Consider the following 8,636-nt stretch of genomic DNA (forward strand, 5'->3'; position numbering starts at 1 on the left):
AACTTAACTTGCCCTCTTTTAAGTAGGATATCTTTAGATGGAGGATTATAATATCTAACATGTTAAACTGCCACTTTCACAGTGATTCTGGCCTTTTGAGGGCTGATGTCTTCACATACTGGATTAGGTTGAGAAGCATCTCTAATTTAGCTGCCTCATACCACTAACGGGGTAAGGATCTCTCTTATGACCTCACCCAAGGGTCTCTTCATAGTTCGTGAAGAAGACTTTTGGAAAAGAATCGAAGTGGATGAGGTGGCAAATACTTGAGCAGAAAACACCGCTGGCCTCTGTTTCTTAGGTGCCATCTCTGCACTTGGTGCTGTGGTTAAACGCAGAGGTTAAACACTTGCCTGGGCCTCTCATCTCTCAGATCTGTCTCTGTTAAGTCCCATATTCCAACTGCTGCATCCAACAGATGCTGATGCTTTAAATGATTCCACAGTTGTGGTTTCAAATAATTTTCAGATAGTTCTAGCTGATAATTTCCAGAATTAATATCACTGAGTTACATTTCCTTTTTTTCATTTCAAGTTTTTAAAGTTGTATGTAAGATTACATTATTCCTGCATCTTCTCAATTGTTTCTTCGTTGTATTTGCCCTTTTCCTTCCCTACTTGGTGAAATTTGGCTCTACATTCAAGGATCTTTATGCGGTCTTTGTCCAGCTTTAGTCTAGTGATGACCATCTTGCTGGGGTGAGTGCCCACACGGACAGTTGTACCATTAGCTTTCTCCTGTGGCACTCGTTCATCGTAGATGACGTATTTCTTCCCATAAACCTGGGCTAATTGGCCAATCTGCTGCCCTTGGTAATGTCTTCGCACAACCTGAACTTCATCATCCTTTCAGACAGGCATGAATCGAACGTTGTACTTCTGTCTCAGCTCTTTGGAAAGAGAGAAGACATAATCTTCCTGCAAATGAGGGAAGGTGCATTGAAATGCCTTTTATGGTCCCTGCTCCAGTCAGAAGTCACAAAGGGATTGAACTTCATTTTGACCTCTGGCGCTTCTGTGACACTGAGTTACATTTCTGTTAGGCCTTATCAATATATAGATCTTACTAAGGAAAACCCCCAAGACTGGGCTGAACACTCACCCTGTGCCCACTGGGACCCAAGCAGAGAGTGGCCCTGCTTTTTCTCCATCTGTGGAACTGATCATCTCTTGCCCATTGGCACCTTTTGCCTTTCCCCATGGTCCTGAGCAGTTTACCTCCCGAGCAACCTCAGGGAGGTCTACTCAATTCAACTTAACAGTGTGACCAAATCATGAAGCAAGAACACGTTCTCTGGTGCCCTCTCACCAGGCTCCACCTTCTTCCTCCTTTTCTGCCTCTTCTGAAATTTGCAGCTGCAGGAAGGAGAAGAGAAAACTGAATCAAACAGGCCTGACCCCACTGGTTGGCTTCCTCACACTAAGTATCTTCCTGACGAGGACTAAGGAAGAACCAGAAACAAGACAGAATAAATGCCCTACTTTATTTGAGGAGTTTTGGTCTGGAAAAAAAAAGTTTTCCTATTTCCCCAGACATTTATCTTATTTTAGTTTATTTAATTTTATTAGGTATTACATGCAAATTCAAAAGATATAACAGTTCAAATGTTTTCTTTTTATACTGTAGGAAGTCAGTCTCTTCTATTTAAAACAAACAGTAGCATATTATGGATGATATTCTGTACCATTTTTGTCATTTGTTAGTACTTTGTTTTATCTTTATTTTTTGTTAGCATTTTAAAGATCCTTTTCATAGGGACATACAGAGCTGCCTCTTTCTTTTAACATCTATCTGCCTTAACTTATTGAATGTTTTTTTAATGGATATTTAAGTTATTTCCAATCATTTGCTATTATAAATATTGCTGCGATAAATCACTAATTTATAGGTCATTTTGAAACATGTAAGTTATATAATCAGATGTTTTAATTTGTAGACTTCGGAAAAATGCTTACCCTAGAGATTTCACCCATTTACACCCCCTACCCCCAAACCTCCAGCAGCGGTGCACTGGAGTTCCCTAGCCTAATCTTTAGGTCGGGAGGTTCTGGGAAGCCATGCCTAGAACCGGAGGGAGGATGGATTCCCAGGAGGGCTGGAGAGAGGCCTGGCTTAGTGGATGGCAGCTGGACTGCTAGCCTGTTTCCAGGTATGTGGCAGAATGAGAAAGACTGGGAAACCCTTGATGAGCCCATTCTACTCACTTCAAACCACTCTGACAGAAACCCAGACATATGGGCTTATTTCACATGGATCCCCTGTCTGTTGCTAAAAGTCTCCAGGAGGTAAATTCCACAGCCATCTTGGGTAAACTATTTTGACTTCTCACAACTCTTCTGAAGGTCAGGGCACTTTTCTTATGTCTAATATAAATCTTTTCTGCATACATCCACTTGTAAAAACATGGGCTACTACTTCCCCAAAGCAATACAAGTTCAACTAGCTAGACCACGTGATACTACAATTTTGAGGCTGATATATATGTATCCTCCTTTTTAAAAAACAGCACAGGTCTCCTAAATCATTTTAGAAAACTTTAGTGCACACACAAGGGATAGCATGAGTGTTTTTATCTTACCTCGCATTGAACTTAGCCGTGGGCTTCGTGGCGATTGTGTGTGTGTGTATGTATACTTAAAACTTTGTCGTGCTCTTTTTTATTCTTCTCATACATTATAATCATGGAATTATGATACTTTCTTGCTAGATGCTGTTTAACATATAGCTTTCTAAACACTTCCAACATCACTTCTGCTGAATGAGACAATGTCACTGTAACTGAAAGGCTCATAGGTTGTTTCTGAGTGTATCTTTCTTTTTCTGTCTAGATACAATAACTATTTTAGGAACATTTGGTATCCAAAAAATCCCAGCATTGTGCAAATGAAAACATCTGCTTATACTTTGACACCCTCATTCTTCAAAGGTTAGTTGGATTTGCAGTTGCTATGTTCAACAAGAATGCTCTTAGAGCCCAAGGATGCACATTTAATTATTGGGAAGTGATGTTTGACAGAGCTGTGGGGGGAAAAATTACCCTTCATATTCAGACCAGCATTAACATTTTTATAGAACAAGATTGCCTGAGAGTCAAAGAAGGGAGAAACTCCAGGAAAATAAATATGAATCTATTCATTGGCTGGTCTCCTTTTACTGATTTACAAGATGCCAACCACCGACTCTTTGCTCTGTTACCTAGAACTCATCAGTTTGCTCTCAAGCTGGCATTTCTGATTTCTACTGAGGTTAAAGACAGCAAAGTAAACTCTGTTTCCAACAATAAATAACGAGGGTGTTATTCTTTTCATTCAAACAGGCTTTAGATCAAGGCAGACAGCTACAACCAGGTGCATTTAGCAACATTTGTCATTGACATGAATGCAAAACATGTAAAGAATCTGCTGCACAGGGGTCTCTATCCAGCCTTTTCCACCTCAGATAGTCTCCCATCCTTGATTGTGGTTGAGCCTTTGTCACCCCACACCGTAAGGAAGGACCAAGGTGCCAGCATTAATGGCAGTGTTCCCTGATTGGTTTTTTCACACAGGTCATTCGTGCCAGGTAGCAGATTGTACACTGGAAGTCTTTCTGTATCTCGGGCCAAAGACTGGTAATCTCCCTGAGCCATACCGAGATAACACATGTCAAGAGGCAGCAGTGGCTGGTAAGCCAACTCATCACTCACTTTGCCCCACCGCCCCTCCTGGCCCCCTCTTGTTTGCAGCCTTTTCATTGCCATTCCAGAAGCCGACGGGCCCTCCCTGTTGAACTGGGAGGGAAGGGGGGTGGTGCATAACACATGCAGCAAGAGGGATTTGGCGAGGCAGGAACCAGCAGGTGAACAATGACTCATTTGGAAATGTGCAGCTGGGTGTACGTTATTTGCATATCAGGGACCCTTTGTTAAAGTGGCTTGCCCAGCTGTGTGGGCGCATCGGTGGGGGGCTGGTCTGAGACAGGAGATGAATTCTCACAGACAGCAGAGTTACTTCCTATCTAATTTGTGCACAAGTTGAGGGAAAGCGCTCTCATTGGGGACCTGCTGCAGAAAAGCTGTGTGGTTCGGAGATTTATTTTCCTTCTGCCAAGTATATTATTTCCAAACTCGCCTGTTCAAGATCTTGCAAATTCCCTTGAAAAAATGATTTAACAACTTAATGAAAACAACAGTGAAACAAAAGCTGCGTTAATGAGGGACAGAGGTAAAGTTGGGTTTGAAATGAGTGACGAACCTCATAATGAGGTGAGCAGCTTTGTATATTAAGCGATTTCTCTGTGGTACTTTTCCAGATGTGATGGAATACATTTATTTTTGTGCTCATCTGAACTGAAATAATACAAATGAGATACTAAAAAGATATCATTACGTGCAGAAGTAGGCGAAGAATTTAGATCCCAATTCTGTAAGTTAACAGCTGTGTGTGAAGCAATTCGCAAGTGCTTCGAGTCTGCAGGTTGCCTGGGAACCTCTGTCAAGCTCGTAGGGACCAGTGATGATCTACGTGTGAATCCTGTGTGTTGATAGTTCAAGTCTACTTTATTTCAGGCAGAAATAAATAGCTGGTAGTAAGAAGTCTGTCTCCACCGAAAGCCTGCAGTACAGCCGAATATGGCCACTGCGGTAGTGCAATAAAACGGGATGAGTTTTCAACTACCAGATGGTACCCTGTACAGTGCCTGAAATAAAGTGGAGAATTAGGGTGCCCTAAGGTGCGCACAGGAAAGGCAATTACATGAAATAAATGGGCCTCGGGCCTACAGGATGTTCAAGTATGCTACACAGGAGACAAATAGTACATCTGGTGAACAGATTTTATCGCACACTGGAAAGCTATAAAGCACGCCGTGGAAGATCGGACCCCCTTCGCCCAGTGACATTTTACCTGTGTTGGCATTCAGTGCTGTTTATTTTAAAAGGTGGTGTAATCTCAATGACGTGCTTTAAAGGCCTCCTTAACGTTGTTTTGCACTATGTGCCGGGGTGGAGGGAGGAGGCTGATACAGAGCAGTGAGGTTTCCGTGGACAGACAGCCACTCTGGCCGCGCAGGATGGTGTTTTGCTTTCATTTACCTCATTGCTGATGTGATCGTGGTAATAGGATTATACTTGTCAGCACTCGCTGTTTGGGAAAATGCCAACACATTTTTAACGCTCGTACCACCTCTTCATTCCATTGTCTGTAACCTCACCTGAGTCTCCCTCCGGCCGCCCCCCTTTTTCTTAATGTTAAAGAAAAAGTGATTTTAGGTGGTGGGGGTTTGAAAGGGAAAATTTGTCAGCACAGAGCCCCTTCTTATTTCTTCCTGCACAAATCTGCTTTCTGTTTGAAAATTGTGTTCCTTTTCCATTGTAAAAAAGACTGAGGAACACGTAACATTTATTATTGTTTTAAGAGTCTCTGTAATAAAACCTTCTCGGTACTTAAAGATAGTTTTAGTGCCCCTCTTAGGATTCACTCTAGCCTTGATAATTGGGTAATTGCATCCCCTCCCCCAACAATAAATATTTTCATCCAATTAAGTTTAAAACTATAATAAATTTTAAAGAATTATAGTCTAAAAAGTCATACCCTAGAACCAGTATTAGTTATGATTATTAATCTTAAGCCACAGAGCAGCGCAGCCTGTTAATGTGCTTCTGTGCAGTGGCCTCGCTCTGAGAGCTGCCCCTGGCAGCATGGCTGCCCTCAGTGCTGGGCGTGAGCTCGGGGGCCGGGAATGCCCGTGCCCTCACTGCCCGTGTGGCCCCGAAAAGCAGTCCTTCACTTCCACGTTCCAGTCCTTCTTTGTTTCCAGACAGCATTACTCAACCATTCACTCCTTCACTCATTGTACTTATTTCTTTGCTTATTTCCTCATTTGCTCATTCATTCATTCATTATATTTAGTAACTTCTAATTGCACCATTAGGCTCATGCTTGGAATTGAAGTCAGGCATGATCGAGCACAGGGGATCGACAAGGTGGCGGTGCAGCAGAGCTTACCTTCCATACCTTCCAGTCCCTCTCGTTTGCTCCACAAACCAATGCGTCCAGATCGATCTTCCCGGGCTCTATTACAGGGCAAGCCCTCTGACGCACAAGAGCATATTCTCAGTGCTAATGGGCAACTAACCACACTGGGACCCCGGGAGCTAACCACATTGTTCAGAGGTGTAGTAATAAATGCACAGGACTTTGCATTTCAAGCTCCAGCCCACTGGAGACACACAAACCTCCTGTTCCCTTCTTAACAAAATAGGAATTCAATCACAGCCCCCAAAGCCAGTAGCTTTGGCAACAGTAATGCCTGGGGCCCTGGAGCCAGCAGAAAGGACAAAGGGACACCACGGGCTCAGCTGAAGCTGAGTCTGGGAGAAGGAAAAGAGCAGAGGAGACTTAGCACAGCCTCCGCAGGAGTGAGAGGCAGGGAACTGATTACTAGGGGAAGAAAGAGAACCGAAAGGAGAACTGCAGTAGGCTGAGCTGGAGGCAAGGAGAGGGTGGACCCTGGACTCAGGGGAGAGAGGCATACTCTCATCTTCCCACCACCTGCTTTCCTCAGACCTGCTGCACCCTTTCACCCACCCCATGTCCTCCTCCTAAGCCAGCTGTTCTATCATGCCTGCCCCAAATGCCCAGGCGTGCTCTCCCTGCTCACCCCTCTGCCTGCCCCATCACAGCTTAGCCACCTCTGTCCCATTCCTGCCCAAGTAATGGTGGCATTCGATGCCCAGGTACTTGTACATCAGATGACAGGTGACAAGAGAACAATGACTTGAAAACACAGAAGCAATGGTCCTAAATCTCCAGCTAACATGGTTTTAGGTACTGAATTTTATTAAGGAAGACCATGCCAATGAGAATATTATGTTGGTAAAAAAAATTAGAAGATAGAAAAACTTTATTTTTTAAAGCTCTGTATAAATTTCAAAAACTTCTGAGGATATCAACAGGGAAGTTGTTTTGAAATTTTGAGATTATGATACCTGAAGAAAATCGAAATCCAGTTACCTTTGCTATTCCAATACCTTTCCCATAGGTGGGAGGGTTGCTGGTGGCAGTCGAGATGCACAAAGAGGAAACATCCTAGATTCTGAAGCCCGACAGCTGAGCTGGGGATAAAGCAATCTGGTGTTGACTTGTTACACCATGTGTAGACTGACCGGGATGGTGGCAATAGTAATATTAAATAGTAATGTTTTATCCACTCTCAAAGGCTTCCATTGATCGCAAAGATTTTATTAGGGGAAATAAAAGTAATGCATTTAAGATAATAGTCTATTTAAGCAAAAGGCAGGAAATGATGACAGAGAAGAATTTGCAGAGAATTTCTTTTGTATCTGGATTCAGTTTTTGCTGTATTCAGATTTTTTCATCAATTCCTGATAAACAATACAGTTAAGTTTCAGGCAAGGGCAGGGGGATGACTCAGATATGGTTATATATTTCTAGGAAGCTAAGAGGAAAACATATGTAGAGGCAAAGGTTCTTTTATGCGGTAAGTTTGTGTCTATGCTGTTTCTCTAAGAGCAGGTTGGGCCACAGGCGGGTGCTTGCTGCCCAATGCCCACTGGTATATCACTTGCCTGGAGAGCAGGTTAGCTGAAGAAGGGGCCAGACCAGAACCAAAATTAGCCATGGTTGCAGGGAGCTGCTGCACCATGGAAACAGCCAAAGCAGGTGTGGACTAAGGTTGTTTCCATGGCAGCCGTCACTAGGCTCACTGCCAGGGAGGCTAGCTGGGACTTAGTGGACTGGAAGCAAGATGTCAGCATCCCCGTCCTGCTCTGCTGCACCAGCCATCAGTGAGTCACATCGACTTCACAGAGCAAGGCATTGTAGTGTGAGGATGAAACAAGAGTGGATGGCTCAACACCATTGCTGTTGTTCTCTAACTATGTAACCTTGGGAAAGTTATTTCACCTCTTTAAGCCTCAGTTCTCTGCCCTATAAAGTAGGCATGGGAATGTAATACTCATAATAGTAAGAGGTCAACAATTTTTAGCTAGTTTTACAAATAGACAAGAATAAATGAATTAGAGGTGCAGAGAGAAGGAGATAGAAATGAGGCTTTTTTTGATGGCATTACAGAAAAGCATCAGATGGCATATAAGAGACAAGAGACTCGGAGGATGGCATAGTATGGTGGCGGACATGCAGCTGGGGATAAATAGAATTAGACTAGACTCACTTTCAACCCCATGATACAAGCTTCTCTATCATTGAGAGGCATCATGCAAGGAATGGAAATCCTTTGGGATTCGCCTGGGCAAGTGGTGGGTGTGGGAGAGTAAATCAGAAACCATTCTGGAAACTGGCTCGGTGACAGTAAGTAATGAGAACTGCATGGCAACTTACGCAGTCGTTGGATGTGGTGAGAACTGGGTCTTAGCTGCCATGCAACATGTGGGTATACAGCCAGGGGGAGTGGGGGAGGTAGGTCCTGAGAGTAAATGTTGGCTGTTAGGAAAATTGAAAACAAAAGTGAGGACAACTCTAGGTTGCCATCACTGAGATATTTCCAATGTCATTTGAAGGTCTTTAGAGACCAGAGGATCTGCTGAGTCTCAACATGTAAATGAGGGTGCAATTGGAAAGGTTTTGTGCTTATAGGAAATTGGTGACACTAAGGAAGAGGAGGAATCTATTCAGAAG

At 43.4% G+C, this 8,636-nt stretch overlaps 1 pseudogene; it reads right to left on the bottom strand.

Moving 5' to 3' along the window:
• Positions 1-560: 560 nt before the first annotated feature.
• Positions 561-997, bottom strand: LOC112305814 (large ribosomal subunit protein uL24-like; annotated as a pseudogene).
• Between the last annotated feature and the right edge of the window lie 7,639 nt (positions 998-8,636).

This window comes from Desmodus rotundus, chromosome 2 (genome assembly GCF_022682495.2).
Source record: "Desmodus rotundus isolate HL8 chromosome 2, HLdesRot8A.1, whole genome shotgun sequence".
In the NCBI taxonomy this organism is placed as follows: domain Eukaryota; kingdom Metazoa; phylum Chordata; class Mammalia; order Chiroptera; family Phyllostomidae; genus Desmodus; species Desmodus rotundus.